The following is a 16,416-nucleotide window of genomic DNA, read 5'->3' as shown; positions in this document are numbered from 1 at the left end:
TAGCTGCTAAGTTGCGGGCAAAACAAAATGACCACCAAGCGCAATACTGGAAGCGGTGCTACAACGAGAAGTTGGATGAACTCCAGCAGGCACAATCTGAAGCTAAATCCATAATGGACAAAGTAGAGCAGATACGCCGTGATGCTGATAGGAATCTTGCCTAGGGACTCACCACGATGAAGATGCAGCAGGAAAAAATATAGGCGCAAGAAGCCGATTTGAAGTCTTTGAAAGAAGCAGTACAACCACTCCTGGATATGATTCTTGAAGTTGGAGATGGTGAAGATGCTACGCTTCTGGAGCGCATTAAATCAGCGCCCGCTCGTCCAGGTCAGTACATCACGGAGATAGTTGAATCCATAGTGAAGGGAGTACTCTCCATCATCCAAATGCATCTGCTAGGTGCAGACATGAGTATGATTCACCGCAAGCCGCGAGGGAAGACTGAGGCTGACTTAGCTGCTATAGAAGAGAAGGTTTAGGAAGTAGCCAAAGCATATGCCAGAAAGCTGAAGCTTCTGTAGGCTAGGCCATCGTAATTATATTTTGCAATGCCTGTTAGTAGCATCTTTGTAGTGCAAAAAACACTTAATGAAGATATGGGTTAGCGCAAGATGCAATGTACTCTTGTTTTGTTATTTTACTCGACTGTGTCTGTGCCGAGTAAGGTAAGAATAAGATGGACGTTTATGACTAGGCGTTTGACTAGAGCGCGTCTGCCTCTAGAAACGAGTCAGTTCGAATGCTATAATAAGCACTATAAAGGTGAATGTAATTGACCAGGCACCCTAGAGCTAATCTTGCCGCCGTGGGTGAGTCTATCTGTATGCAACGACAGGCACTAAAGGTGGGTATAACTAACCAGACGTCTCAAAGAGTAAGGGTACTCTCTATACCGGTCTACCCGGGTCGATGTAATGACCAGACGTTCCAAAGAACTAGGTTGTTCTAAGTACGGGTTTATCCAGGTGCGACGACATGCACCAAGTGAAGGGACTTTAGTTGACCTGCCGTCTTAACAAGCTTTCATAGCCGGAAGAACGAGTTAGCCCTCTTCGCTTTTGCAGCTGTCGATGGCAAAAAAGTGTCTCATCACTGGCACACGCACCAAGCCGAGAGAAACCACGTGGAGCAGATCCCGAGCTCTTCCCAGACTTAGGAGGACACCGAACTAGATGGTCATTACCTAGGGCGTGCCATTCAATTTGACCATGTAATTGACAGGGAGGGAAAGGTAATCAATAGTTTAAGGTGGAACATGTCGGTATTGCTCCAGACAGTTCCAAATGTGTGGCTAGATAGACGGTTCGATAGGGCTATCGACTAAATAGTCGATATCCAGCAGGTTCATGATATAAGATATTGAAAATGAACACTATTGGCAATTATTAGATATTAATGATATAAATCTAATGCAGTGATCATAAAACATGCAAGAACATGGTAGAGAGCTGATATGAGTGAAAGCATTTGCATTGACTATACGTTGTATTAGCTTAAGATCAAAACAAGAACAAGTACAATAATAAAAGCCAATATACCTGCAATGCATGGGCCATCGGCAAAATAGCCGATTCTAAGGTAAACAGATACATATCACGTGATCAATCACTTATCTAGTATAAATGGATCTACAAGCTCATCAATTCTAACCTATCATCACTAACAGAGGAGGTCGAGTGGATCGAAGGCAGCCATCACTACCGAAGACTGTGTAGTTACCGAGTGCCCCGACAATTACCGAGTGTCAAAAGTCGGGGCACTCGGAAAACAGTACTTACCGAGTGCCAACACTCGGAAAACATAAACACCCGGTAGTCTACCGCTTTACCGAGTCAGCACACTCGGTAACTTCAGACACTCGTTAAAACTATAAGTTTACCGAAGGGGTGCACTCGGTAAAAACAGCCACTCGGTATTGAGGTGCCATGTCACCTAGGATAGCAACCGTGCGCCAAACGGTGTCACGGCATGACATGTTTACCGAGTGTTATGAGCATACATTCGGCAAACATCATGGTAACAACAGCTCTGCCCATCAAGCGCTCATAGCAAATAAAAAAGACCGAAAATGTTTACCGAGTGTCACACTCGGTAGAAGTATTTGCACTCGGTAATAATAAAGTTTTACCGAGTGTAAGTGCACAACACTCGGTAAACACTATCTTTTACCGAGTGTATTGGCGCAACACTGTAAAATTCAACCAAATTTCTTGTTTTTCCCTTCATTCTTTTTCCTCTATCCACATATGATATTTAGTACTCCATTCCAAAATATGGTGTTTATTTCGATTTATTTACTATATTTCACAAAATTTTCATTCTTTATAAAAATTAGGTACATATCGTGTAAATTTAATTGTAATAATTAAAATCGAACTCAATAAATCACGAGATTAGAAGAATTAACATTGAAGCATACATCTATGTTATAGAAAAAATTTCATAACGTTTCGGAAGTATTTTTACATTCGTCGCTGCCGAACCGGTACATCTCCCAAAGAGACGCTAAACATTCACAATGACGAGTAAAATAACTTCACCGAGTCGTTTGCCGAGTCGAGTGTGGCACTCGGTAAAGAGTTTGCCGAGTGTGTAGCACTATTTGCCGAGTGTTACTCACACTTGGTAAATACACAGTATCCCGTAGTGCATAATAATGATGACAAATTAAACACTTAAAACACATAGATCTATCCTTATTTAGACAAGATTATGAGCACGTGTTATGAGTATGAAAGCATAAGCAATCGGCCGAGAGGTCGATCTTGGTAGTTTTTGTCGTATAGTATGTGAACGTTCAACAACTGAAGCATAAATAAATCTACAAACCGACTAAACCCAATTTATAGCACTATCAATAGGTTGACCGAAAATCGATGCAGCATTGATAGTATAACGGCAAACTGCAAGCCTAGTGATCTATAAATCCACTTATATTTTGATGGAATCCTAGACGCGTGAAAGCTCAAGCTATTGGTTAAATAGCCAATAGAAACATAGCCGATGGATGACATCATATCTCCCTTAACAAGTAGATCCATTAACCAACAATACTTGATCTAGTGCACTACCAACAGGTTGATAACGAAGACAGCAAACCTGAGATTGACGACTAACAAACATATCCCCTAATAGAAACGGGACTTCAAACACCTGCTATGATCGATCAAGATCAAGATAAAACAGTCGATAAACGGGATCTAACATCAACAGTTGGATTTTTGGCATAAAAATAATCGACAGATGATAGATCAAAAGATAATGACCGAGGAATCATTAATCTAGATCGAGCAATTGGTGATATTATGCTAAATAGTAAACTATTAAACATAATATCGATAACTAATCTATATCACTATGTAACACCCTAAAATTTGCTTCTTTTGAAATAGAACTAAAATGATTTAATTTTGTATTTTTATGCTCATGAAAACATGGGGAAATAATAAATTTTCATTAGATCAAAATTCATCTTAAAGTAGAAACATGTTTGTTGCACTCATGCCGGTCACACCTTGTGTTTCTATGTGCAAAATATTTTTTTAAATACATTTTCTCTTTCAGAAAGCGTAAAATCCCTCTGTTAGATTCAGAATATGTTTTCTTCTTTTGAAAACGTAGTTTCTTTGGTTAGATCCAAAATACGCTATCATCTATTTATAGTTTTGCCACTAGTTTTATTTAGGCCATAAAATCTTCGTTTTAACTTCGTTTTGAAATTCAAGATTAGATTCGTAATTGAGTAATCTACATGTTTATCCTACTGTTAAATATATTTTCAACTTTTGAAATTCAAGATTAGATTTAATTTATTATTTTATTAAAGAAAATCTTATTTAATTCATAACTTTTTCGTTATAGCTCCGATTAGAGTGTTTTTCACGTCTTTGTGTTCAAAGTAATGTGCAGAACATCTTTAAAACCTTTTTACCTGTTGTTTATTATGTTTGGTGTATTGTTCTAATTTATTTCTATTGTTTGCTTCATGTATGATTGCATGGATGCTTGTGTGGTGCTTTATGATCATGTCTAGTCGGTGAGCTTTGTGTTGGTGATATAAAAGAAGTTGGTGATCCAGAAAAAGTCTTTTGGAGGTTACAATTCAATAGGAGAAGGATATGAGTTTAAGGCAAGTATAGCATATGATCATCCTTGTTGTCCTATACACCTTTAATCATTTAATTCATGTTGTATGTGTCAACCTTGATTACCACTAAGGATTTCCTAGTACTTTGTTACCTCGTACCTTGATTCCTATGGGTTATTGCATTGGGTAGTATGATGCTAGTGCTCAACTACAACCATGATCTTGTAACTTGACTAATGGTATATGCAATAAACACTACAAGATTCTTTTTAGCAACATGGAACAAGGGGATTAGAGCATTGGGCTATTTTATGGTGCTCTAGATTCCTCTCCCAAAGGTCTTATCTGTAAGCGAACATCCAGGACTTATAGTACATCTGTGAGGGCTACATGGCTCTGGCTTTAGCTCAGTATGAGGATCTTTTCTAACTTGTTAGTGGTTACCTTTATAGCGCAAGAGGGGCTCCAATTTGTATGACATCGGCTTGCCAAGAGGGTGCACTTTGGTTTCTTTGTATTTTGTTAGTCACTCCTTGGAGCGGGGTTCATTCTTATTGATGGGGAAACCTTAGCGGCCGTAACTTGTTAGACGAACCTTTGAAAGGCTTTATAATGAACCATGCCGACCTTCCATGGTAGTGGGTCAAGGGGCTGATCACCTCATGCGAAAGGGTAAATCACGACTCACAGTGAAAGTGTATAACCTCTGCAGAGTGTAAAACTGGTATATCTGCCGTGCTCACGGTCACAAGCGAACTTAGAACATTTACGGAATAGATGATCATTAATGGTTAATGATGATGAACACTGATGATAAAGATGCTCACTAATGATTAATTGTTTATGTTATTCATTCTTCATGTTTACCCGATCATGTGTTTATGGGCTTGTGATAAACTTGTTGCTACTCAATTGCTAAAATCACCAATCATTAAAAGCTAATCGCAGTTAAACCAGTGTAGCCTTTTGAGCCTCATAAACCCCATGATATATTTGTTGAGTACGACATGTACTTACGCATGCTTTATTTTTTAATTATTTGGATAAAAATCCGGATGGGTACTAGATTGCTAGAGTTTGTAGGAATTAGGCTTGTGATCAATCAGTCAGTTGTCCCTATGGAATTGGAGTCTTCACCCAAAGATCGGAGTTGTCTTTCCGCTATTTGCTATCTAAGGTCATATTCTTTATACTAAGTACATTATATATTAAGCATTATCTATTGATATTACCCTTATTTGTAGCTATATGTGAGATTTGACTTCCTAGGCTCACATATAGTGTGTAACTAGTTTTGTTCTTAAAACCAAGTGCGACAAAGTGGTATCAGAGCAATGCTGACTGTATGACGCAAGCCTAGTAGAAACTAGTCATTTTAAGGTTTAGAAGTTGCTACAAAAACCCTTGCCCTATGAACCTTGATATTTTCTTCTCTACTATATTTCTACCCTTGTTATTCATCTCTACCTTGGTGTTTATTTTAAAGTCTTTGTTCTCATCTCCACTCCTTGATTTGATATGCTTTTAGAACTGCTCCTCATCACCTTCTTGCGTAATCTAAAGATGAGTCTTAGGATTGTTACCCCTAGTACAATGAGGATGATAGTATCATAAGCTGAGTCAATGATTGAATTGTGCACCTTTATTGCTTTGTTGAATTATCATTATGTTTATGCTTGTTTTGGATCTTTGTAATGATTGCAATGATCTTGTTGGTTGTTTCCATAATTTCATTTAGTTTATAGGCCTAGGTATAAGGATCAATGGAATAAATAGTTGGGTTATGGTTTTTCTTCTGTTTTCCCTATCTTTTCTTTTGGAGCAGCCTACCCTCTTCGGCTTACATCTCTGATTTTGGATGATCACAAATCATGCCAAAATTCTGGATGACATTAGACTTTAATATCTTTCTCTAACCACAAGAATCACCTTGATAGCTATGTTAGTTATGGAGTTATGAAAATCACAAGACGATACATCGTTGCTGTCTAAAGCCTAGAATAGTTTCTGTTGTGCACCACTTTCGACTACCTAAACTGCAGAGTTTGGAAAAGTGTTCTATAAGGAAGTTGTGGAAAATTTGATAAGCTTTCCAACAATATAAATTGTAGCTCTATTGGATTAACAGAATGACAGTTACAGCTGTTTTACTACACTGTTGTTTTTCTGCTCGTGAGGAATTTCAGATTTCTTGTTCTTGCTCATACACGAGAGTATCTTTGGGATATTAGAACATCTTGATACTAGTTAGCTCATCTAGAAGGAGATGAAAGCTACCTTTTTGTGTCCCCTAGTTGATTTTTTCTTAAGAGGGGTAGCCAAGTTAAAGATGTTGCAAGAGAAAGGCTTCATACGTTCTAGCTATTCATTTGATGGTTGCTACCATGAGAAGGCTTAAGTTCATTTGGATCAAGAAACCTCAGCTAAGTATTTGAAGGAGTGAAAAAGGGGGTTAAAGTAAAACCTATGTATTAGCATTGTTAGATCAGGACAAGAGCTTTATATCTACAATGATGCACCTTGTCAAAGGTGTGGGATGTGTTCTTATGCAAGAAGAAAAAGTAATAACTTGTTTATTAAGTCAACTAAGGAAGCGTGAGTTGAACTACCTAACATGTTACCTGGAGTTATCCATTTGTGAAGCATGGAAGTAAAAGTGACATCTAGGAGGATCACAAGAATCTAAAGGACATCTTCACTAAGATGGTTTTGAGCTTATGACATCATTGTTGGATTGAAGCCTTCAAGGTTTTATGACTTGGAAAAGTGCTATCACTTAGAGAAGCAAAAGTCATTGTCGATGTCTTTAGCAAGAGAGAGTTATGCTAAGAAGATTCGGACGACACTATGGACTTAGAATTGTGTTTGAGAGTTGAGCAATTTGATTTGAGCATATAAAGTCATTAATGTTTTAAAGTTGGTAAAGGAATCTACTTTAGACCAAGAAAGTAAGGAAGCTCCATTGGAAGGTGAATATTTTAAGAAAAAGAGTTGATATTATGGTCTAGAAAGGAAAGGTGGCCTAGAGATTGGAGTTACCTGAGTATTGTTTGGAGTATCTGTCAGAATCTTGGAATCAGTTTGGCAAGATACTTGGAGTAAGGTTAACAGGTATGCAAAGTAAAGTGGGATCCTTATCAAGATGATGGAACTACATAAGGAAGTAGAGAAGAATCCAAAGGTGGAGAATCTATATCTCTTTTATTACCATCTTTTGAATCTCGAGGATGAGATTCATCTTTACGGGTGTAGAATTGTAACACTCTAAAATTTGCTTCTTTTGAAATAGAGCTAAAATGATTTAATTTTGTACTTTTATGCTCATGAAAACATGGGGAAATAATAAATTTTTATTAGATTAAAATTTATCTTAAGGTAGAAACATGTTTGTTGCATTCATGCCAGTTGCACCTTGTGTTTCTATGTGCAAAATGTTTTTTAAAAAATGTTTTCTCTTTTACAAAGCGTAAAATCCTTTTGTTAGATTCAGAATACGTTTTCTTGTTTTGAAAACGTAGTTTCGTCGGTTAGCTCCAAAATCCTATTTACAGTTTTGCCACTAGTCTTATTTAGGCCATAAAATCTTTGTTTTAACTCCATTTTGATCCATTCAAATTGTGTTAGATTCGTAATTGAGTAATCTACATTTTTATCCTAATGTTAAATATATTTTCAACTTTTGAAATTCGAGGTTAGATTTAATCTATTATTTTATTAAAGGAAATCTTGTTTAATTCATAACTTTTTTGTTATAGTTCTGACTAGATTGCTTTTCATGTCTGTGTGTTCGTAGTAATGTGTAGAACATCTTTAAAACCTTTTTACATATTGTTTGTTATGTTTGGTGTATTGTTCTAATTTATTTATATTGTTTGCTTCGTGTATGATTGCATGGATGCTTGTGTGGTGCTTTATGATCATATCCAGTCGGTGAGCTTTGCATTGGTGATATAAAAGAAGATGGTGAACCAGAAGAAGTCCTTTGGAGGTTAGAATTCAATAGAAGAAGGATCTGAGTTTAAGGCAAGTATAGCATGGGATCCTCCTTGTTGTCCTATACATCTTTAATCATTTAATTCATGCTGCATGTGTCAACCATGATAACCACTAAGGATTTCCTAGTACTTTGTTACCTCGTACCTTGATTCCTATGGGTTATTGCATTGGGTAGTATGATGCTAGTGCTCAACTACAACCATGATCTTGTAACTTGACTAAGGGTATATGCAATAAACACTAAAGATGCTTTTTAGAAACATGGAACAAGGGTGCTAGAGCATTGGGCTATTTTATGGTGCTCTAGATTCCTCTCCCTAAGGACTTATCTATAAGCGAACATTCGGGACTTACAATACAGCTATGAGGGCTACATGGCTCTAGCTTTAACTTAGTATGAGGACCTTTTCTAGCTTGTTAGCAGTTACATTTTTGGCGCAAGAGGGTCTCCAATTTGTGAGATCTCGGCCTGCCAAGAGGGTGCACTTTGGTTTCTTTGTATTTTGTTAGTCACTCCTTGTAGGGGGGTTCATGCTTATTGATGGGGAAACCTTAGCGGCCTTAACTTGTTAGACAAACCTTTGAAAGGCTTTATAGTGAACCCCGCTGACCTTCCTTGGTAGTGGGTCAAGGGGCTGATCACCTTGGGTGAAAGGGTAAATTACGACTCACAGTGAAAGTGTACAACCTCTGCAGAGTGTAAAACTGGTATATCTACCGTGCTAACGATCATGAGCGGCCTTGGAACATTTACGAAATAGATGATCATTAATGGTTAATGATGATGAACACTGATGATAAAGATGCTCACTAATGATTAATTTTTTTATGCTATTCATTCTTCATGTTTACCCGATCATGTGTTTATGGGCTTGTGACAAACTTGTTGCTACTCAATTGCTAAAATCATGACTCATTAAAAAGGTAATCATAGTTAAACTAGTGTCAGCCTTTTGAGCCTCATAAACCCCATGATATATTTGTTAAGTACGACACGTACTTACGCTTGCTTTATTTTTCAATTATTTGGATAAAAATTCCGGATGGGTACCAGATTGCTAGAGTTTGGAGGAATTAGGCTTGTGATCAACCAGTCAGTTCTCCCTATGGAATTGGAGTCTTCACCCAAAGATCGGAGTTGTCTTTCCGCTGTTTGCTATCTAAGGTTATATTCTTTATACTAAGTACGTTATATATTGAGCATTGTCTATTGATATTACACTTATTTGTGGCTATATGTGAGATTTGACTTCCTAGGCTCACATATGGTGTGTATCTGGTTTTGTTCTTAAAACTAGGTGCGACACACTACCTGTAAGAGATCGACCGAATCGTTGTAGCCTTACAAATAACAATATAAATCGATAACTAACTTATACAAATCTTGCAAGAAGTTAGACCTAACCGATGTAGCCTTACAAACAAAGTATAAGTTGTGACAGTACTCATAACAAACCGGAGGTTGGCTGAACCGATGCAGCCCTGCTTGCGGAAGAAACTCGCCAAAATCTACTGTACTCCTACTCCTAAGGGTGGCACAGGGCCAAAAAAGTAAAAGTACTTGTTTTGATTGATGTGTGGATGTCTATTACAATAGCTAGGGTTCAATATCTATACCCAAGGTTTAACTATGAGTCCTAGTCGAACAAGACTGGTTTCAAAACCTAAAAAAGAAAATGAAATTTCCTAAATTACGATAACTTGGACCCCAATCTTCCCCTTCTATGTAGTCCGACATGTCTTCTTGCCCTTTTGCCACCATCTCTCGTCTGTTGAAGTTATCTAAGGGATAACGTCACTATTATTTGGTCGATCTCTATGGCATCCTGGTTAGCCGATTGTTGTTGAATATTTTGGCTTTCTTTAATAAACCCCAAAACTCTAGGTCTTCATGTCCCGAACCAAATTTTGGTGTCAACACATGCCCCCCAATTTTAGGGTAAATGTTTTATCCCAAAATTAACTTATGCGACCGTTGCACTTGTTCTGTCCTTGTCCACTATCATACTTCACATCAAATAAGACTTTTACCCCTGTTGGCAGCATCTGGAGTGAATAAATCTTTAAGTCCATGGTCCGAAACTCAGTGAGAATGCCAAAATTCTGGTAAATAGGATTTCAAGTCCGTGATCCTGCAACTATTGTAGCCTCATTCGGCCATGCATGGACTCCTCGATCTCTAAGCGGTCTTTCACCTTCTAATAAACTCATTTTCACCCGGCTTGAGGAATTCCAAGAGCGTTTCTTATCGCGGTTATAAATATAACTTCAAGGCCTAGACAAGATCACATTTGCTCCTACTTTCACATCCACCATTGCACAACCCCTTCCTTCCAGATCTAAACTATTTTCCTTCCTTGAGACCATGGCCGATGGCAAGCGCCCTACTGGTGATATCCCGAAGGAAGAACTCCCCATGTGCCAATGCCTCTACCATCTAGGGTAAGGCAAATACTGTCTACATCTTTTGTTCCTTTCATTGATTGCCTTAACTAATTTCTTTTGGCCTACAGAGCCATATCCCACGCTGGTGCCCATCGTCATGTGGCAGGGCCTTCCAGGGCCACCCAAGATGTTGAGTCGGTGGCACCGATAGGATCTTCCAACGACTCCTCTAACTCCTACAATGGAGATGACACCCGCTGCTATCTTCATGAGTGAAATGCGATGATGGGTCGCTATTAGGAGTTGACCAATGAGAACGGTCATCTAGAGATTGCTCTAAGCGCGTCCTTGGCTACCCTAGCCACCATAGAGGGGGAGACCAACAATGTCTAGGTGCAACTAGTAGCATCTAATGCTAGGGTGGTAGGTAAGTTCTTTGGGACAACCTTGCACTTTGACCACCCTGATTTCCTGATCTTCTCCTGACGACCTATTTCTCCTTGTTGTAGCTCTAATGGAGTAACTGGAGGCACTCTAGTCAGTGGCAAATGACATGGCCAATGCCCTGAATGCCCAGGGTGACGTGTTGGTGGCCCACCTCTAGGACATCCCCGTGTGTGCCTATGAGGTGACTCTCCATGGCATCCGTCATGGAGCTGGCGTTGCCTTGGTGATTGCCCAGGTGTGCTCGGTGAATGATCTCCGTCTGCTACTACCTGGCTTCCATGCTGGGAGGATCCCAACGACTACCAGGAGTTGGTGGATGACTTCGAAGGAGCCACCGATGTCGTAGCGCACATAACCCCGCCCGAAGGAATCACCAACCATGTTTTTTTTGCCCTTAGATTGTAATAGCGTTGTGTTTATGAATAAAAAAATCCTTTTGCACCTGTTCTCCATGCTTTGGGTTTGAGCGAATGTTTCTTTCACTATCATTGACTTCTTTAGAATAGCTCCTAAATAGACACTTGAGGGATCCATTGGAGAACCTAAACTTTGGACTTCTAGTTGATCCTAAAATAGCCGATCGGGCCAAATCAACTGATCTTTCAGGGCTAGATTACATAGGGTCAAGTGAGAACACAAAGCTACAATGAGCAAACTATTGACACCGTTTTTTGCATGTGTTAAAATGTTCGGAGTGGACTAATCGGCAAGGGGAAAGTTACTATATACTTTGATAGCCGATGAAAGCCAGCTTGTAAAGATGGTTGCCGATAGCTGGTGATGCCGATGAAGGGAGGCTTGAAGACTACTACCGATGAAACAGGAAGTATGCCGATGAAGGGAGATTTGAGGACTACTGCCGATGAAACAAGGAGTATGCTGATGAGGGAAGACTTGAAGACTATTGCCGATGAAACAGGGGGTATGCCGATGGGAAGAAGGACAGTGAGATTTCCATCATAATTAAGGCGGACAGGGAAATAGATAGGAGTTGATTGCCTTTTTTCTATATTTGTTAGAGTATGATTCATGTAAGAGTCACGTGTTTCCTTAGATATGGGCTTGGTGTCCTAGTTGTGTTTGGTTGTGTCTCTTTAGATCAGGGTATAAATATGGAGTGAGGGGCAATGTAAATAGATATATCAATCAATATCAAAACCAATTTTTACTCCTATTTGCGTCTACTTACTTTTCGGCGACTTCGTCAATTTGCATTATTTTCTCTTTACGAGTTCTCATTGATTCGGCGAGCTGCATCGCTTCAGTGCGACCTTCGGCGATCCTCGAGTTCCATGTGAGTACCTCTTGGCCGTGACTTCCGGGCGTATCGCTGTTGTCAGGACCAAAGTGCTCGTATCTTCATCCTTGTCGATTAACAGGTCAAATCGACTGGCATGCCTTGGATACCGATTTGGGTATTAGCCCTTTGTGTTTGCAGATCCACTTTTGCATCAACACATCTTTTGGCACGCCTAGTGGGACAAATCAATCCGATCAATATGTTCAATTTTGAGATCGATGCGGGGAACATTATCGCGGTATTAGAAGAAGATCTTAAAGAAGAATAGAGGCAGGCTATGGAAAAGGCCATAGAAGAATACAGGCAGCTTTGTCTGAAATCGTTTAGCCTGAACAAGAGTGGACAAGTTATCCAGAAGCAAGATTTGCCGTTGCCTCGGCAGGTTACCTTTGACTCCAACCCTGGTAAACTTCAAGAGATGGTTAATTCTGCAGTAAATCATGCTTTGATTAATCATTCCAATGTGTTGTCCAATACTGTTCATAATGCTGTGGTTTGAACTCTCAAAGAAGGACAAGCGTCACCGCATTATGTTGGGCCTGCCTATCACCAACCAGAGCCGGCATCTGTCAATACTCCATCGGCTCCCTCGGCCGTTGTGGGTACAGAAGTTACTTCTTCTCCAGTATTGGTAGGCTTACCTAATATTCAATCTATACCGATACGATCAGATTCGGTACTACCAGGAGGATGAATTCAGCTTAGTACAGATCTATCGGTATCAGCTATGTCAGGCCCTGTGTCTCAGAATAGCCAGATTCCTACTAATTGGTGGGGATATGGTATGCCTCTGGGGTCATCTGCTTTCAATCCTGGATTACCTCAAGTGTTTGATGCAGTAGGAAAAGCTCCTGTACCATTGGCTGTTTCGCCGATGGCCCAAGTGCCTCAATATGCTACAACAACTACTGTGCAACCAACTCCAGTGGGTTTCTACATGCCTGCGGTTCAAACGCCCAATTCAAATCCATCGGCAAGCTTACTGCCAATACAGCAAAAAGCTCCTATTATGAGTCAAACTGGGGTTTAGTTTATGCCTCAAGCTGGTTATAATTATCCAACAACGTCAGCAAATTACCAGCCATCGGTGAGTTTTGTACCGATGGGTTCTAATAATGGTTGGTCAGGACAGTTACCTGTTCAACACACAGTTCAGCAAAATCAACAGATTGTAGGGATTCAACAAGGTTATATGCAAGCTGGTGTTCAGAATCAAGCATCGGCAGCTCAGCCGATGAATCCTTTCCAACAAGTTAATGGACCACAAGTAACGGCAAATATGCCGATTGCTGGAGATCGTGGGCCACAAAGATATGTGGAAGGATATCAGCAGGTACCTCCTGTAGAAATTCAGCCAGTTCGTCAGCATGAAGCTGATGCTTTTTGGGCCGATAGGATAGCAGAAATTATGAAGGATCAGTTTGGGATAAAGCCCAAGGTCAATACTTATTCTTATCGGACTCCATATCCTCCTGCATATGATTTAATTCCTCTCCCAAATCGGTACAAGGTACCAGATTTCACTAAATTCTCCGGGCAGGATGATACATCAACAATGGAACACGTCAATCGCTTTATTATTCAATGTGGAGAGGCAGCTAGCAGAGATGAATTAAGAGTTCGATTATTTTCGTCATCTTTGTCTGGATCGGCATTTACGTGGTTCATTTCATTACCACCAAATTCTATTATTACCTGGGCTGATCTAGAAAAACGATTTCATAAGTATTTCTTTGCTGGAATCCATGAAAAGAAGCTTACCGATTTAGTAAAATTGAGACAGCGCAATGATGAATCGGTAGAGAGCTTTGTGCAAAGACTACGAGATGTAAAAAATAAGTGCTACAGTCTGGTGCTGGATGATCGGCAGCTTGCCGATCTGGCTTTCCAAGGGTTATTGCCACATCTTAAAGACAGATATGCTTCTCAGGAATTTGAAAGCCTCAGTCATCTTGTGCAAAGGATCTCCGATCAAGATACTAGGGTTTTTGAACCTAAAAAGAATTGGAGTAAAAAGGTATCATTTGTTGAAGAAGTAGGAGATTCTGATTCTGATGAAGAACCAGTTATCGGCTTAGCTGAGTGGGTTAAGAATAAAAAGCCGATATCTTGTCCCTTTGGTCAAAAAGAGCCAGAAAAGTTTACCTTTGATATCACCAAGGCTGACAAAATATTTGATCTTCTGCTTCAGGAGGGCCAAATTAAGCTGTCACCTAATCATGTGATCCCATCAGCAGAAGAGTTGAAGAAGATCTTGTACTGCAAATGGCACAATGCAACTTCACATAGTACAAATGAGTGCAAGGTGTTCAGGCAACAGTTACAATCGGCTATTGAATCTGGGAGAATTAAGTTTGGTACTTCTAATGCCCAAAGGCTGATGAAAATTGATCAACACCCCTTTCCAGCAAATACGTTGGAGGCCAAAGGGAAGACCAAGGTATTGACATCCGAGGCTGCTGAGAAAAACGCATCAGTGGATCCCCAACATCGGATAACTACCGATGATGCAAGAAGTAAGGGGTTGTTGGGAGAAAGCAGTAGTTCCAAAAAACCTCCTCGACCTGGCATTGTGATTACTCATCGAAGGCAGCAGGAGGGTTGGCGTCAGCATAGTGATCGATATCGACAACAGCAAGAAGAAAGACATCGGGAAGAGTGGCATCGGCATAAAGATCATTGGAGGTGCCCGTTTTTATCCATTGCTGGGAGGAAGGTATTAAATTGCCAACTGTTGAAAATTGCCCTGAGTGCAATGGTTATTATGGGGTCAATCGGTCAGAAAGAAGATTTCAACCTGGCAATCGGGGTTTATTTATCAATGAGCTGATTAGAAGCAGAGCATCAGTACATGATTGGCTGGGGGGCAGACTTAGTGTACATGAAGGGCTTGGTAAACGCGCTGGATGTTTTCCGAGGAATCAAGAGGAGCTTGAGGAAATGGCAAATGCAAGAGTTCCCAATGAGGAAATATTCTATAGGGACCCTAATATATGCCGTGTGGAATCGACTAGGACCTGTTATCAGCCGGTTTGGAAAACCAAGTTTCCTCGATGGTGCCCGGAGGGTCTAACAAAGACACAGAGAAGGAGGATGCAACGTGAGCGTCAGGAGGATTTATACCAAGAGGAAAATTCCTCCAATGAGAAGTCCGGTCATCAGCAGTGGCAGGTAAAACACAAAAATAAGGGTCCATCGGCAGATGTTAACATGGTATTCATGTTGCCGATGGAATTTTTGGCACTATCTGATAATGAGGAAGAAGTTGTTCTCTCTGATCAAGTAGCTCAGTTGACACTAGATCAAATGATGGCTATTTTTGAGAAACCTACCGATGATGAGAGACAACATCTTAAGGCTTTGTTTGTGAAGGGCAGAATTGATGGGCAGCCTGTGTCTAAGGTACTTATTGATGGAGGGGCTGCGATTAATATTATGCCTTATGTGATGTATCGGAAACTTGGTAAGGGAGATCAAGACTTGACCAAAACCGATATGATGCTGAAAGATTTTGAAGGCAATGTGTCTCCGGCTAAAGGGGCAGTATGCGTTGAATTGACCATCGGCAGCAAAACCTTACCGACGACGTTCTTTGTTATTAACGGCAAGGGTGCATATAATCTGCTTCTAGGGAGGGATTGGATTCATGCTAATTGTTGTGTTCCTTCTACAATGCATCAATGCCTCGTACAGTGGGTTGGGGATAAGATTGAGGTTGTCCCTGGTGATTCTTCTTATATCATCGCATCGGCAGAATCAGATACTTATGAGCGAACTAAATGCATATCAGGAGAAGTTTGGGAAAAAGAGTTCCTTAGAGTTGCTGATTATGAAATTCCACCAATCCAAGCAGTCGGTTCTGCAGAAGGATTTTAATGGATAGGTTTGCCGATGATGGACAATTAGGTCAAGGGTTCACATCGGCAGATGATTTAGTAGAAGTAGATATCGGTAATGGCGATAGGCCAAGACCTACTTTTATTAGTGCTAAGTTAGATTCCAAGTGTAAGCAGCAAATAATTGATGTGTTAAAGGAGTATAAAGATTGTTTTGCTTGGGATTATACTGAGATGCCTGGATTAGACCTATCGGTAGTTGAACATCGGTTACCTATCAAATCTGGATTTTGGCCACATCAGCAGCCAGCGCGCCGATGCAACCCTAATATACTTCCTGATATTAAGGCCGAAATAACTAA

This window comes from Miscanthus floridulus, chromosome 12 (assembly GCF_019320115.1).
Source record: "Miscanthus floridulus cultivar M001 chromosome 12, ASM1932011v1, whole genome shotgun sequence".
Taxonomy (NCBI): Eukaryota; Viridiplantae; Streptophyta; class Magnoliopsida; order Poales; family Poaceae; genus Miscanthus; species Miscanthus floridulus.
The sequence above is the reverse complement of the archived record's forward strand: the minus strand, read 5'-3'. Positions refer to the sequence as shown.